General features: G+C 45.7%; 1 long non-coding RNA gene across 1 annotated transcript in view; it reads right to left on the reverse strand.

Annotated features, from left to right (window-relative positions):
• LOC142790173 (uncharacterized) overlaps positions 1 to 13,840 on the reverse strand; it is a 30,124-nt gene extending 16,284 nt beyond the window's left edge. Inside the window, exons 1-2 of the long non-coding RNA XR_012889391.1 lie at positions 13,750 to 13,840; positions 158 to 259 (exon numbers count right to left, since the gene is read on the reverse strand). This is a non-coding gene — a long non-coding RNA (uncharacterized LOC142790173). The remainder of the gene's footprint in view (positions 1 to 157; positions 260 to 13,749) is intronic.
• Between the last annotated feature and the right edge of the window lie 2,691 nt (positions 13,841 to 16,531).

A 16,531-nucleotide genomic window follows, 5' to 3' on the forward strand; every position in this document is an offset into this window, starting at 1 on the left:
CTGGTCCTTAACAGTAAAGAATATTTTGTCATCAAAAAATGCTTTCAAAGGCAAAAATCAAGCTCTTTACCATGAAAAAAGCATAAATTTTCAAAACTTGCTCTATATTCAGTTAACAAAAGCTATGCTCAGTTAAAAAGTTGGGATTTCAGCTTACCACAGCTACATGTGCAGGAGGTTTTATCGTCCTTGCAAATCGGGGCTTCAGGATGTTGGCAATAACCTCGTGCTTTCAACTCGCAATTCTCTTTATGTGGTACTGAAACAAGAGAAAGAGAGAATAAAATGAGGGAAACGCCTAAAGGTTAACCAAAATTGGAGAATCCAGTTTGCTACCCTGAACTAAGGGAAGAGAGAATAGGGAAGAAAGATGGAAAAGAAAATGAGGAATGAAATAGACGCACAAAAATGAAAAAAAATCTTGAGCTCGGGTGCTATAGCCTACTCAATAGGCCACTACCACGCACAAACTTCAATAAGGCCTTCAATGATTTACTGTGCGAAACATATCATGTCACCCTTCAAGCACTGATTGTTCTGACAAAGGACTTTAGTCAAGGCGAGCTAACGCAGCAGCTAGCTGCCATTGTTGCACGCTATAACGAGGGCAGTGAGAGAGAGTGCACTTTATCGTTGCATCGCTGCCGCAATGACCGCAAGCAACACTGTCTTCTATGCCGATTCGGAAGCAAAAACTTTCGTGAAAGCGACACCGAGCCACAGTCGGCAAAGCACCGTTGTCTCGAGACAAGAGAGTCCGGACGGAGGCCGAAGTCGACGAAACGTGTCTAGCCTAAGCGGTCGCTTGTGCGGTAAGCACTCAGCGTTATTCGGGGGTTTCATTTCTTCATTAGCAATTTTTAGGATTTCCCTTGCAGCATCAGTGCTTGAAAAGGGCATAGAATTATCTTCACCATCTTCGTGTGCTGATCGATCAGCTGCATCGGCATGTTCGTTGCTCGTTATGCCGCAGTAACTTGGAAGCCACTGAAACTTGATTATGTGTCCTTCGTCGAAGAGGTGGTGAAGCAGCTTTCTAACTTCCTGCAAAAGTTGTTCATGAAGTCTCCGGTGTAAGGCGAATACCAAACTCTTTAGTGCTGCTTTGGAGTCCGTGAACACACTCCATTTCTTGACTTCTTGGTCTTTAATGACTTTAACTGCGGTACGTACAGCAGCAAGTTCCGCAGCTGTCGATGACGTCTGGAGGGATAACCGAATCTTCAACGTTGTCGCTGTTGCAGGAAAGATCACCGACCCTGCAGACCCATCCACTTTAGTTGAAGCGTCAGTATACGGATAGGTATGCTCACTGTACTTCCCGTACAACAAGAGAAGAGAAAGCTGCTTTAGCACTAGAGATGAGAGCTGGGCTTTTGACCGTATGCCTGGAACCATGAGTTCAACATGTGGATGAGTCATACGATATGGGGGAGTTGCAATTCTGGACGGAGTTGTATATCCCGTGTGTATGTGTGTGTGATATCACAAGGCTGTCGGGCAAAATGAGGCACGAGGTCAGTCTTCTGGCAGTGAGGCTAGATGATGGGCAGGGGCGTGAGAAAGATACCTCACGTGAGCTCTGAGCCTTCCATTAGGATATGTGTCTTGAGCGGTTAGTCATCTGTGATCGCCATTGTCTCAGCTGTTGATGAACATTGTGGTAGGCCCATACAAACTCGCAGAACCATTGCCTGGATGCTTTGGAGTGTGCAAATGCTGGTTCTGCAGGTATCGGTCAACGCAGGCAAGTTGTATTGCAGATAGCCGAGAAAAAGCGTCTTGTACAATTGCGTCATTGCATGTGCTGAAGTCACCCAGGTTTTGCCTCCAAGATAGTGATGTCTGTCAGTGAGTTTTTCTCCAAGTTAGTGATGTCTGTCAGCTTCTTCTTCAAGTGGGCCACATGTGGGCCCAAGCAGAGATCTCTGTCAATGAATACGCCTAGAAATTTGTGCGTCCTGACATATGGTATCACTTAACCATCAATAGACATAGCGTATGGTCTTATTGGCGTTCGACTGAAAGCAATCTGCACATTTTTATGGCGAGATTTTCCCACCTGTTCATTGAGGTACACTGATTCCAACGTCGCAACTTTCTGGAGCCTTGCGCATACCTGAGATCTTGTCACGCCAGATGCCCAGACCCAGATGTCGTCAGCGTACATAGATAGGTCGACCACATTCGGTAGTCATTCAACTAGACCAATGAGTAAGACGTTGAAAAGGGCTAGACTCCCGACGCCACCTTGCAGAACTCCACGAAGCGTGGAGTGTTGGGAGAGGACCATATGCACTGTTCACAAATAGGGTCTGCCCTTGTAAAGAACATCGTGTCCAACAATACAGCGGTCCACCTAGGCCCACTGACTCAATGGCTTCGAGGATGGCGTCATGAAGAACGTTGTCGTATCATCATCATCATCATAATCATCATCATCATCATCATCAGCCTGACTACGTCCACTGCAGGACAAAGGCCTCTCCCATGTTCCGCCAGTTAACCCGGTCCTGTGCTTGCTGCTGCCAATTTATACCCGCAAACTTCTTAATATCGTCTGCCCACCTAACCTTCTGTCTCCCCCTAACCCGCTTCCCTTCTCTGGGAATCCAGTTAGTTACCCTTAATGACCAGCGGTTATCCTGTCTACGCGCTACATGCCCGGCCCATGTCCATTTCCTCTTCTTTATTTCAACTATGATATCCTTAACCCCTGTTTGTTCCCTAATCCACTCTGCTCTTTTCTCTTCTCTTAAGGTTACACCTACCATTTTTTTTCTATTTCTCGCTGCGTCGTCCTCAATTTAAGCTGAACCCTATTTGTAAGTCTCCAGGTTTCTGCTCCGTAGCTAAGTACCGGCAAGATACAGCTGTTACATACCTTCCTCTTCAGGGATAGTGGCAATCTACCTCTCATAATTTGAGAGTGCTGCCGAATGTACTCCACCTCATTCTTATTCTTCGAGTTAATTCAATCTCGTGGTTAGGCTCTGCGGTTATTACCTGCCCTAAGAACTCTTAGCCTTTTACAACTTCAAGTGCACCATTACCTATCTCGAAGCGCTGCTCCTTTCCGATGTTGTTGTACATTACTTTCATTTTCTGCAGATTATTTTAAGACCCACCTTTCTGCTCTCCTTGTCTAACGCCGTAATCATGAGTTGCAATTCGTCACCTGAGTTACTCAGCAATGCAATGTCATCGGCGAAGCGCAGGTTACTAAGGTATTCTCCATGAACTCTTATCTCTAACTGTTCCCATTCTAGGCTTCTGAAAACCACCTGTAAGCACGCGGTAAATAGCATTGGGGAGATTGTGTCCCCCTGCCTTACACCCTTCTTGATTGGTATTCTGTTGCTTTCTTTATGAAGCACTAAGGTAGCAGTTGATCCCCTGTAGATTTCTTCCAGAATGCTTATATATACTTCATCTACGCCATGATTCCGCAGTGTCTGCATGACGGCTGATATTTCTACTGAATCAAACGCCTTTTCGTAATCTATGAAGGCTATATATAGTGGTTGGTTATACTCTGAGCATTTCTCTATTACCTGATTGATAGTATGAATGTGGTCAATTGCTGAGTAGCCTGTTCGAAATCCTGCATGTTCCTTTGGTTGATTGAATTCTAATGTTTTCTTTACTCTGTTAGCAATTACCTCTGTAAATAGCTTGTAAACTACAGAGAGCAAGCTGATCGGCCTGTAATTCTTCAAGTCCTTGTCATCTCCTTTCTTATGTATAAGATGATGTTAGCGTTCTTCCAAGACTCTGGTACCCTTCCCGTCAGGAGACACCTCGTAAACAGGGTGGCTAGTTTTTCTAACACAATCTGTCCTCCATCTTTCAGCACATCTGTTGTTACCTGATCCTCTCCAGCAGCTTTGCCTCTTTGCATGCTCTCCAAAGCTTTTCTGACTTCTTCTATTATTACTGGTGGGGTGTCATCTGGGTTTCTGCTAGTTCTTATTGTATTAAGGTCGTGGTTGTCTCGGCTACTGTACAGATTTCTGTAAAACTCCTCCGCTATTATAACTATCCTATTCATATTGATAGTTATTTTGCCTTTTTTGTCCCTTAGTGCATACATCCGACTTTTGCCTATCCCAAGTTTCCTCTTCACTGCTTTGACGCTTCCTCCGTTTTTCAGAGCGTGTTCAATTCTCTCCATGTTATACCTTCTTACATCGCATACTTTACGCCTATTAATCAACTTCAAAAGCTCTGCCAGTTCTATTTTGTCTGTTGTACTTGACACTTTCATGCTTTGACGCTTCTTAATTAGGTTCTTCGTTTCCTGGAAAAGCTTTCCAGTGTCCTGTCTAACTACCCTTCTTCCAACTTCCGCTGCACACTCCGTAATGATACTCGTTAGATTATCATTCATTGTATCTACGCTAAGGTTGGTTTCCTCACTAAGAGCCGAGTACCTGTTCTGCAGCGACACACTGAATTCCTGTACTTTCCCTCTTAGTGATAGCTCATTGATCGGCTTCTTGCGTATCAGTTTCTGTCGTTCCTTCTTCAAGTCTAGGCGAATTCGAGACCATACCATTCTATGGTCACTGCATCGTACCTTGCCAACCACTTCCCCATCCTGCACGATTCCTGGGTGTGCAGTCATTATAAAGTCTATTTTGTTCTTATTTTCGCCATTAGGGCTCCTTCATGTCCACTTGAGGTTTTCTCGTTTTCGGTAGAAAGTATTCAAAATCCGAAAAATATTGCGTTCTGCGAATTCTACTAGTAGCTCTCCTCTGGCGTTTCTAGTGCCGATGCCATAATCTCCTACTGCGTGGTCTCCAGCCTGCTTCTTCCCTACCTTTGCGTTAAAGTTGCCCATCACTATAGTATACTGTGTTTTTACCTTACTCATTGCCGATTCCACGCCCTCATAGAAGCTTTCAACTGAAGCGTCATCATGGCTATATATAGGCGCGTAAGCCTGCACTACCTTCATCTTGTATCTTTTATTCAGTTTAATTACAATACCTACCACACTTTCTATAATGCTATAGTACTCCTCTATGTTGCCAGCTATGTTTCTGTGAATTAGGAACCCCCCTCCCAGTTCTCTTCTGTCTGCCAAGCCCCGATAACAAAGGACGTGCCCATTCTGTAGCACAGTAGAGGCCTCATCTGTCCTCCTAACCTCACTGAGCCCCATTATATCCCATTTAACACGCTCTAGCTCCTCGAATAGTACAGCTAGACTTCCTTCACTAGATAAGGTTCTAGCGTTAAACGTTGCCAAGTTCAGGTTCCAAAGGTGGCCTGATTACACCATTCAGTAGTACTGAATGGTGTAATCAAGCCTCGTGCGGATCTTCTTCCACCGCCCCCCACATACACACAAAAATGTCTCTGTGCTAATGTTGGCTGTTTAAAATATCCTGTAATGTTTGCTGGATACACAGTTGTCAAGTGTCCACTCTGCCATACTTCGTTATTTTGCAAAATGGCAAAACACCCACTTCTTCTCAAAAGTTCCACACTTTGTATGAGATGGTCATCTGCGAGCCGACCACTTTTTGAGGAATAATTTATTTAACGCCAGGTACATCTATATAGTAATATTTCAGCACTGCCACAAAATATTACATGCGTTACAGACATTACAGTTACTACACAACATTTCATCGCAATTTTTTACAACGCAAAGCACTTGCTTAGTTTATTGGTAGATAAAGTGTTTGCTACGCAGAAAGCCAAAGTTCAGTTTTCATTGAGGCCTACCGTGTTCTTTCATCTACTTCCATAGAAGTGAAATATTTATTGACGAACAACGCTGAACTTTCTCTCGTTACACGCGACAGTAACACTGAAATTTCTGCAAAACATGCCAATTAATGCTATCTTGCCAACACTGTACTTATTCGCACGTATGGTGACTCTTCTGATTTAAAATGCAACTCATAGTTATCAATTGACTTACATTCGTGACCAATGAATATCGGCAATTATAGTAATAAAAACTAGTAAAAAGCATCAAATTATTCTAGTGCTTCTGTAGCACCCAGTGTTCTTCAAGCAGTTACAGCTACACTGGTACACAAGTTATTAGCAGATAATTCCATGCTCTCAAAATCAACAACGGTAAAAATAATTGAGCATTTGTAGATTAATGTAATATACACAAACACACACACACACACACACACACACACATATATATATATATATATATACATATATATATATATATATATATATATATATATATATTATGAAGTCTTGGTTTGGATTACCTTTTATTAGGCCCGAGGAACCGGCAGCCGACAGCTACGATGAATGAGCCAAGATGATGATGCTACGCGACAACGATGGGGATGCATGAGCCACACATGATAATGATGATAATGTACCGGTGAAGAGGATGCGTATACTAAATGCCCACATCAATTCCCCCCACGTGAAAGCGGCCAGCCTGGCCGCGGCAAGTCAAGGGGACAAAGAACGTCGCATGAAGGGCTTCATACGGGAGACATGGACGACCTCTGTAGTTCGATAACGGCGATCTGCTGGGGCTACAAGTGGCGTCACGCGATAATTGACTGGTGAAGTCTCTTCAAGAACTGTGTACGACCCAATAAACCGAGGCTGAAATTTGTCGCACAAACCAAGTGTGCGAACAGGCGTCAAAAGCAGCACTTCGTCTCCAGGTTGGAAGGATACATCACGATGCGATTCATCATAAACTAGCTTTCTGTCTTCCTGGCGGGCTTCAGTGTTTATACGAGCTCGTTGGCGGCACTGTGCGAGTCGTGAAACGTATTCCTCTGAAGAGGATGGAGACGAATTCGCTTGGCAGGTAAAGAAGGAGACGTCCAGGAAAGAAGTAGGGGAGCGTCCATAAACTAGGTAAAATGGCGAGTAGCCGGTTGTTCGCTGAATGGCCGTATTGTAGGCGAAAGTGACGAATGGTAGAACAACGTCCCAGTTTTTGTGGTCTGGTTGAATATAGGCGGCGATCATGTCAGAAAGAGTGCGGTGGAATCGCTCAGTGAGGCCGTTAGTCTGGGGATGATAACTAGAGGCAGTCTTGTGAGTTGTGCCGGAGGCCTGAAGAAGTTCGTTCACTAGTTGATAAAGAAAGGCCCTTCCACGGTCACTGAGCAACACACGTGGAGCACCATGACGCAGTATAATGGCTCGAAGAATGAAATCGGCAATCTCAGAAGCTGAACCGGTTGCAACGGATGCCGTGTCGGCGTAGCGCGTCAAATGGTCAATGGCTGTTACTATCCACCGGTTTCCAGCAGCACTGACTGGGAGGGGGCCATAAAGATCGACGCCTACAACTTCGAATGGTGTGGCTGGGCACGGAAGAGGCTGTAGTTTACCGGCGGGAGCAGATGTTGGTAGTTTTCTACATTGGCAGGTAGTGCAGGACCCGACGTACCGAGCTACGCTAGTGGCAATGCCTGGCCAATAAAACCGACTTCGAATGCGATCGTAGGTTTTATGGTAACCAAGGTGACCAGCAGTCGGATGGTCATGAAGTGCCCTGAGGACTTCGGACCGAAGCGATCGGGGTAGAACGGGAACCCAGCGCTGACCGTCAGGTTGGTAAATTTTGCGGTACAGCACCGAGTTGTCCAGCTTAAATTGCGAGAGTTGGCGACGGAGCCTTGCATTAGGTGGACGGGAACTGCCAGTGAGGTAGTCTATAATACGTCGACAGTATGGGTCAGCCAACTGTCGAGAAGGAAAGTCGTGCGGGTCATCCGAAGGCAGCTGGTCCATAGAGGCGAGAGAGGAAACCGCCGTAGACGTGGACTCCGAGGGCGTGTTGTGCAAATTGACGGCGGAAACCCCGAGTGGAGTCGCTGGAAGTGGGCAGCGAGAAAGAGCATCGGCGTCACTATGCTTCCTGCCACACTTGTACACGATCTCAAAATCATATTCTTGGAGGCGTAGAATCCAGCGTCCGAGGCGTCCCGACAAGTTCTTGAGTGTCGAAAGCCAACATAAAGCATGGTGGTCGGTCACAATGGTGAAATGGCGGCCATGCAGGTATGGACGAAATTTCTGTACTGACCAAACGATGGCGAGGCACTCCTGCTCGGTGATCGTGTAGTTCCTCTCGGCTGCGGAGAGGACGCGGCTGGCGTATGCAACGACTCGCTCTCGCAAAGAGTTGTCGCGTTGCAGGCGCATGGCTCCTAAACCGCGGCCGCTAGCGTCTGTGTGCAGGAAGGTCGGTGCATCATCGTGAAAATGAGCAAGTACAGGGTCGGTCGTGAGGGCACTCTTCAACCTGTCGAAAGCTGATTCACATTCCTGAGACCACTGAAAGGACATACCGGAAGCAAGTAGCTTATGAAGTGGTGCGGCTATGGAGGCAAAGTTTTGTATGAATCGCCGAAAGTAAGAGGCGAGACCAAGGAAGCTTCGCAAATCTTTTGGTTTGTCAGGGCGAGGGGAGCGGAGCACTGCCGCAGTTTTATCGGGGTCTGGGCGAATTCCGTCCTTGCTCACAATATGACCGAGTACCTTGATAGATCTGCTGGCGAAATGGCACTTTTTGGTGTTAATTTGAAGACCAGCGCCCGCAAGACAAGTCAGGACCTCGTCCAAGCGTTGCAGATGTTGAGAAAACGTCGATGAAAAGACAACAATGTCATCGAGGTAACATAGGCAAGTCTTCCATTTCAGGCCACGCAGCACGGTGTCAATCATGCGCTCAAAAGTTGCGGGCGCATTGCATAGACCAAACGGCATAACATTGAATTCGTATAGGCCGTCCGGGGTTGCAAACGCAGTCTTTTCTTTATCATCTTCGTGCATGGGGATTTGCCAATAGCCTGAATGCAAGTCGAGACTCGAAAAGTATTCAGCACCCTGTAAGGAATCTAGGGCGTCGTCGATGCGTGGCATGGGGTATACGTCCTTTCTAGTGATCTTATTGAGTGCTCGGTAATCGACACAAAATCGTACGGAACCGTCTTTTTTACGTACCAGAACGATGGGCGACGACCAAGGACTGGTTGAGGATCGGATTATCTCCCGTTGCAGCATATCGTCTACGTTTTCTTCAATGATTTTTCGTTCAGCTAGAGAGACGCGGTACGGACGGCGGTGCACAATGGATGTTCCGTCGGTCTGAATACGATGTGCTGTAGCAGATGTCTGGCCCAGGGTGGATGAATGAACGTCAATGGAGTTTGCATGCTTTTCCAACAAATCAAGCAGCTGCTGCTTCTGTGAGTCATTCAAGTCTTTGTTGATGGCTGCTGTAAAGGCCGAGGAAGCAGCATGATCTGCAGGATGGCCTTTAGAGGAGACAGGGGTAAGAGGCACAACGCAAACAGGCTGCAGATCGGCAACGCAGGCGACAGTAGTGCCCCGTGGTAGTAAAATTTTATCTTGTGTGGTGTTGTAGCAGCGAGGACAGTTGATCCATTGTTGAAGCGAGCCACACCTGATGCCAGAACTATGCCTTTATTAAGGCAATACGGTGACGGAGTGACCAAAATGTCACTAGAGTCGACGTCGTTGGACAAAACTGTCACTAATTGATGTTCGTTTGGCGGTAACTCGATGTCTACTGCAGCGATGAGTCGAAGTGGCCTGTAGGTTTCGTCGTTGAGCAAGTGGTCCGTGTCAGTAAGATGGACGACACGTTGTGCACAGCAAATAGCCGCAGAAGCAGAGGAAAGAAAGTCCCAGCCTAAAATGAGTTCATGGGAGCACGGGGATAGCACAGCAAATTCTATATGATGAAGAATTTCGTCGATTTGTACACGGGCAGTGCTAAGAGCGGAAGGGCGAATCATTGTTCCTTGGGCTGTAACCAGTGTCGGTCCATCATAAGGCGTCGTGACTTTTCGAAGACGGGCACACAAATCAGCACGAATAATAGAAAACGCAGCCCCAGTGTCCACCAAAGCATCAACGTCCACTCCCTCAACTGTGACCGCAATCATATTGTAGGGGCGCGCTGGAGGAATTGGAGTCTTGCGTTGGAATGCAGTTTGTCCTCCAAAACCTGCATCGCTTAGTTTTCCGGACGCCGATCAGAAGTAAGGGAAGCGGGCTGAAGAGGGGAAGGAGAGCGACGGTAAGGCGACGGTGAACGGCGTCGGGTTGATCGGTGACTACTGCGCTGTTCACCCGATGCTCGCGGAGATGGAGATCGACGCGGCGGTGACGAATAACGGCGACCCTGGTACAAGGCTCCTCCGGTATAGTCTCGTTCGCGTATGTCGTATCCTCGGCGCTCGTCTTGCTGGCGCTTGCGGCAAAAGCGTGCAATGTGACCACGATAGCCGCAATAATAGCACGTAGGCCGAGTCGATCGATGATGAGGGTAGTAGCTTGCGCTAACTGCACCAGGAGAGAGAAAAGTCAGAGGGACAGGTGACGGCTCACGCGGTGGTGATGAAAAGCTCGTGGGAAAGCTTGTGGGAGGTGCGGCAGCAACCGACGCGTACGTTCGTGGCGGGGACGTCGAGCTGACGGTGCCTGGTGGTGCGGCGGCGGTGTGCGGGAATGATGGTAGAGTACGAGAGACAATGGGCTGCAGGTTGGCCATGTGGGTCATAGACGTGAGCTCTTCCCTGATGACATCCCGCAATGACGTTGAAGAGGACTGAACGGGACACACTGAAGGTAGTGTGAATCCCATTGATTCCAATTCTTCACGTATAATCGCCCTTATCGTATCCCGCAGGTTTGGATCAGTCGTAATACGGGCCGCGTCACTGTCTGATTGTAGGCGCATAGACTCAAGTTCTTCGAGGCGCTGACAGGTTGTCGCAACGTCAGCAACGGTAGCCGGATTTTGGATCGCTAGGGCATTGAATGCGATGGGTGCAATCCCCTTAAGAAGCTGGCGCACCTTGTCTGATTCTGTCATTGGTGTGTCAACCCGGCGGCAAAGTGAAAGAACATCCTCGATGTAGGATGTGTACGACTCCCCGATGTGCTGTTTCCGAGTCGCGAGAGCTTTCTTTGCGAGAGCCGAACGAACAGCCGGTGTGCCAAAGACATGACGAAGCTGATCTTTGAAGGCTGACCAGTCGGGGATGTCGATGAAGTGGTTGAGGAACCACGTCTTCGCGACACCCGTGAGGTAGAATGACACGTGAGCGAGTTTGTAGGCGTTATCCCAACGGTTAGCAGCGCCGACACGTTCGAAATCGTCCAGCCATTCTTCCACATCTTCCCCGCGCATACCAGCGAAAGGATGGGGCTCACGCTGGAGGCTGTTGATGACGTGAGAGGGCGCGGCACGCGGTGGTTGAGTGGGAACGGCTGCAGCACCGGCCTCATCTTGGTGCGACATATTTCCGGACACCTGGGCCAAGCGGCGACCTGAACGTAGCTCCAGGGGGTAGAGTGGTCGAGAGGATGACGAGGGATCTAACAGCACTCTCCACCTCGTATGAAGTCTTGGTTTGGATTACCTTTTATTAGGCCCGAGGAACCGGCAGCCGACAGCTACGATGAATGAGCCAAGATGATGATGCTACGCGACAACGATGGGGATGCATGAGCCACACATGATAATGATGATAATGTACCGGTGAAGAGGATGCGTATACTAAATGCCCACAATATATATATATATATATATATATATATATATATATATATATATATATATATATATATATATATATATATAAACTACAGCTGAGGCAAATCCGCGGTAAATGCACGTGCCGACGAATTCAGCAAATATCTTCGAGGGAAGCAGTTCAAACCGAATGGTGTCAAAACACAGAACCATGTTACTTGTACATGCTGTCGTCACTCTTTAGAAACTAAACATGCGCAGTGCACTTTTATGACTCATTCAAAACACAAAAACACAAAGAAAAGTGAGTAGTCAGTTGGAACCGTGAAGGCACTTCTAATGATTAAGGGACATTGCAATGCCTAACCCGGACAACGGCCACGAATCTCAAAAGCCTTAGTTCTGCGAGAGCTCTAAATGCGTCAAAGCTGCCATCTTCGAGTAGTAAATGCAGGTGGCAATACTTTTAGCTCGATCTGATTTCTTCTTTCCTGAGTTTTAGGTGTACTTATTTTAAAGAATGTTAATTGAAAGCGCACATGCGTCAAATACCGTTTTCTTTTTGTGAAAAGATGCCGGCTGCCTTATATCAGAATAATTTTTTCTTGTTTCTGTAGGTGCACAAATTATACAAAGCAACCCACATTTGTGCTCGCCCTATCTAGAACAAGTAGAGTGTTCGTTTGCCTTTTCATGCGAATAGTAGGTTTGGGGTCTTCCATTTAACCTCCTTTTAGTCGTCTCAATGCTGAAAATTTTACATTACCTAGCGACCCAGCTTTGTAGGTGGCATGTTTTACCACCTAGGGTATGCATAATGAAGGGCCGGTTGCTTACTGCTCTATGCAGAATTGAACATGCAATGATAGCTTAGAGATTGTAAAAAAACAAAACAAAAACAAATAGGAACAAAACAGTGATCTAAGGGACAATTGAGTGAATAAAGATACGTCTCCATTTATTTTCAGAGGCCATACGTTGCGAGTTTTGTGGTTGACTTGACGAGCAAAGTGAAATACTGTTTGTTGCTTTGTCAAAGATGGGTTTTGTCTAGAGAGCTTTTTTACGAAAAGTTTCCTGGGCGCTGCCATATATAGGCATCTCTGTACAGCTGAAATGCGTTGCCCACCAATAATGAACTGCCAAGACTGTGACGTTGGCTTTTGTGCTCCCGTGTACAAGCTCAGAAAGAAACGGATTCTCCTCTCCGTTAAAAAAGGTGTAGAGAAGGTGCACCTGTCCTACAGGCAACATTTTACTAAATTAAGCATATTCTGGGGGCTTTACGACATACCTAACAAGATGATGTAACATTGAGATAATAAGGGCCGTTTCTAAACTCCAAGTGAAAGTTTTAGTGGCGTAATAAAGAAAGTTTCGCCCTGTATCTCCACGTGGCACTTCTGCTGACATTGCATACCGCTGACTAGGCGCGTCTCTCCCACCACTGAACGGATGAAAAACGACGCTTCGCCAAACTTTTTTCAAGTGACTGAGTACGTGATTTTCCGCTAAAAAAAGCGGGCAACTGCTTATGTTCAGTCGTTGTGCCATGGCCACACGACGAAATTGTCTGCGAGGTCTAAGTGAGAAAAGCACCAATCTGCGTGACACCATCCTGGGATTGTCAGCCAGCTTGAAAAAGAGTCAAAGTGGAAACCTGAGAATGCGTGAGCAAAGTGGCAGGCTGATGATGGTAATATACGGCAACTTCGGTGACCTAAACTTCGTGAGAAGGATGCAGAAAGACGACAGCGACGAGCCTTAGGGGCAGTGATTGTCGTCTCGCGTTCAACTTTCACGACGGCTTTGGAAGGCTAAAAAAAAACTACACGACACAACAGTACTGGGTGATGGCAGCAGGGTACGTGGAACTAAAGCAAAACTGCGATTAAGCCTAGTTGGAACATATTCATCTTGAAATGTTTGCGCATGCACACAGGAACACTGCAAGGAAGACAAACGGGTGCCCATTTGTCTCCCTTTTTGTGTCCCTTTGTGCTTGCGCAAGAATTTCAACATAGACGTGTAACTAGGCATAGCATTCGGTTGGCTTCCTGTGCTTCGACTACCACTGTAAAAAAACATAGCTTAGCGTAACTATCTTTGGCCTGCATATCAAGCAGCAGCCATTTTTTTAGCAAAGTTCTAAATACAACAGCCCATTAAGTGTCTGAATAACATGTTTGCACATGCAAATCTGAAAGCTTGAAGTTACTTACTGCAATCCCTGAAAGTCATGCTGCCTCCTGCCAGTGTGCAGAGCTGTTTGTCTCCAAGGTTGCACTTATGACTGTTTCTGCAACTATTTTCTAAAGCAACAATAAATAAATGTTAAATCATTAGTAAGTTAATATATACAGTCTTTAATGCTAACGCTGGTTGGTACAGCATTGTGTATAGAATGGCTCTCTAATACACTATTTTGAATTGTATTCCTAATGAATATATATATATAGGTATGAAAGAAACCATTATCCTTCTCTTCCTGTATGCTATGTATTGTTGTGTTGTCTATTCAAGTTACCCGGAACCTGAGTATTATGGTATGCTGTTTGATATATTTCTGAGTTGACGAAAAATCTGAAATAATGAGGGTTTGAATAAGTAACGAAATCACGTTGGCGATGCAAATGACCTTGTCTGCAAGCTGCGTGAAGTGAATTTTATGAAGCACATTTGCATGCTCATTTGCAGCTGAGTTTGAAGTAACGTGCCATATCTACAAATGAACAATATTTTTGTGCTACTTTGCAAAGTTGGTGCAGTACCTACTTACATAGTTTTACATTAGATCACTGTTGTCCGTATATTTCTAACGAATACCCACGTCAGTTCTTAAAATCACTACAAAAGCAATGTTTGAATCTCCGATCAGTGTCCATCTGTATAGTCCGGCCATTCTTACTAATTCCTTGCGACAATATTGCGAGAAACAGTCTTCTTTCACACCTTCAGTAAAGTACCATTGCATTCGCATAACCTAAATATAGTGCTTTCTCTTGCTTCTGCTTGAACTCGCACTACCCACAAATGCACGTATTAAGCTGGTCATCGCCTTTTAACACCACTATACGCTTTAACCTTCCAGCCACTTTCATGGCTGAAAGCTTCGAAACACAAATGCCACATTCTCTTAAGAACGTGAAACTACCCCTTACTTGTCCAATTCCTTGAAATTGAACATTGAATTAAACTGCGATATGATTGATCACACAATTCACACCCATGCTGGGAACTGCTGAAATTCTGGTGAGCTCCACTTGCAGAGCGAGCATCCCGAGAAAAGCCGAGGGTCGAGGATTTCAACCTCGCTGCAGAATAAACTTTTTTTTCAGCCAGAAAGCTATTCCGACACATTTACATAAATTACTCACAGCAAGCTGCTACTGAAAACTGAATAGAATGTTCGTCGTGCATGCCTTTAGCACTGCTTCAAATAGTCATAGATAGTACCTCTGCGCTTAGGAGCATTATGAGATACAGTTTTAGTTACTGGTTACGAATCACCAGTTTCGCACACAAAATTTCTTAGAATAGTTTTAAAGCAGCGACGACTTTTCTATATAGTACAAACGATAATAAACATTTGTAGCGTTATCAGGGTTATTGAAGATTTATTTTTATAGCTTCATTGTTATTAGATTGAGTGGGAGAGTTTGATTGTATGCTCCACCTGTAGCATGAATTGGAAAGAGTACGTACACAATAAGATGCACTCCTAGAGCCCTTGAGGAACAGCAGTAGTTCGTTCGAGTACAAAGGCAGAAGAACCATGTGGAAAATTATAATATTCTGCGTAATCCATTACATCAGTTTATCAAGGGTAGAGGTCACACCTCGAAAAGAAGAGAGCCGTCGGCTGAAGATAGCCTAGATTCGATGAAAACCAATGTGACAAAAGTGCTTCGAAGTGTGCATCCCCAACAAGCTAGAAATTCAGTGATTTAGTGAAACATTTGGTCCTTTAAAAAATACATCTAATATGCTATAATACACACTTTAAGAAAAATGGGTGGAATAAAAGTTTGTCATCAAAAAATAGAAGGTATAACTAAGGCAGTAATGATTGGGGGCAAAATCAAACCAGGGCAAAACAAACTGAGTATATCAAATGGCCAGAGAGAAAGCTTGCTCTGTCTGGATTGCGCAGGTTTTCTGAATCAGGCAAGCAACACAACGCTACTTTAAAATTAGGTTCGCTGTCACTCTGAGACCAGCAGCGGATGTATATTTTTGTTTATACCTGTCGCAATCTAAGATTTGCAAAACGAATATCCTTACAATGCACTACTGACAACTTACACAGTGATATATAGTTGTTCCGACTGACTTTCAGGTTGCATTTTTACGAAACAGCAAAAGGACACCATGCTGTAAAGTAGAGCTATACAACTCTTGAACGATTTCTAAGGCCTAAGTACTAGTGTTTGTATAATGACGCATAACTCTACTTACCAGTTGCGGGTAGTTGGCAACGCTGTTTCTACAAAGTGCTTGGTGACCGTATAATTAGTTACACTGTGTACATGCGGCATTTGGACGGTGGACTGCTGATGGTCAGCTCGTTGGTCTTAAAGGACTCCTGAGCCCCCTCCGATATTTCCCCAAACATTTCAAGTAAACAAGCGCATCACGTGCAGACTGCCGTCGCGATCAACGATGACACACGCGTCAGCGCAACCAGGAGCGGGCACGCCACAATTTCGTAAAAAACCATAGCTTCTCCTTTCTCGTCCCCGCCACTCCCGCCACTGACATGTGTGACATCACCAATGAAACTTCATGACGTCACCACTTTCAATGCTACGATTGACCGAACGACAACCGACGACTTCCGGTCACTCTGCAAACAGCTTTTCGTGCGCACCTTGCTGTTCTTGGACGTGTTGCCGCTTGGTAATCGACATCTGCAGCCCGTAGCGCAACCGCCAAGTCGCCAGCGTAGGGACAAGGGCCGGCACGACAGCAACAGCGGTTTGTCAATGAACAGTGCACCCAGAT

Source organism: Rhipicephalus microplus, unplaced genomic scaffold, assembly GCF_043290135.1.
Source record: "Rhipicephalus microplus isolate Deutch F79 unplaced genomic scaffold, USDA_Rmic scaffold_75, whole genome shotgun sequence".
In the NCBI taxonomy this organism is placed as follows: domain Eukaryota; kingdom Metazoa; phylum Arthropoda; class Arachnida; order Ixodida; family Ixodidae; genus Rhipicephalus; species Rhipicephalus microplus.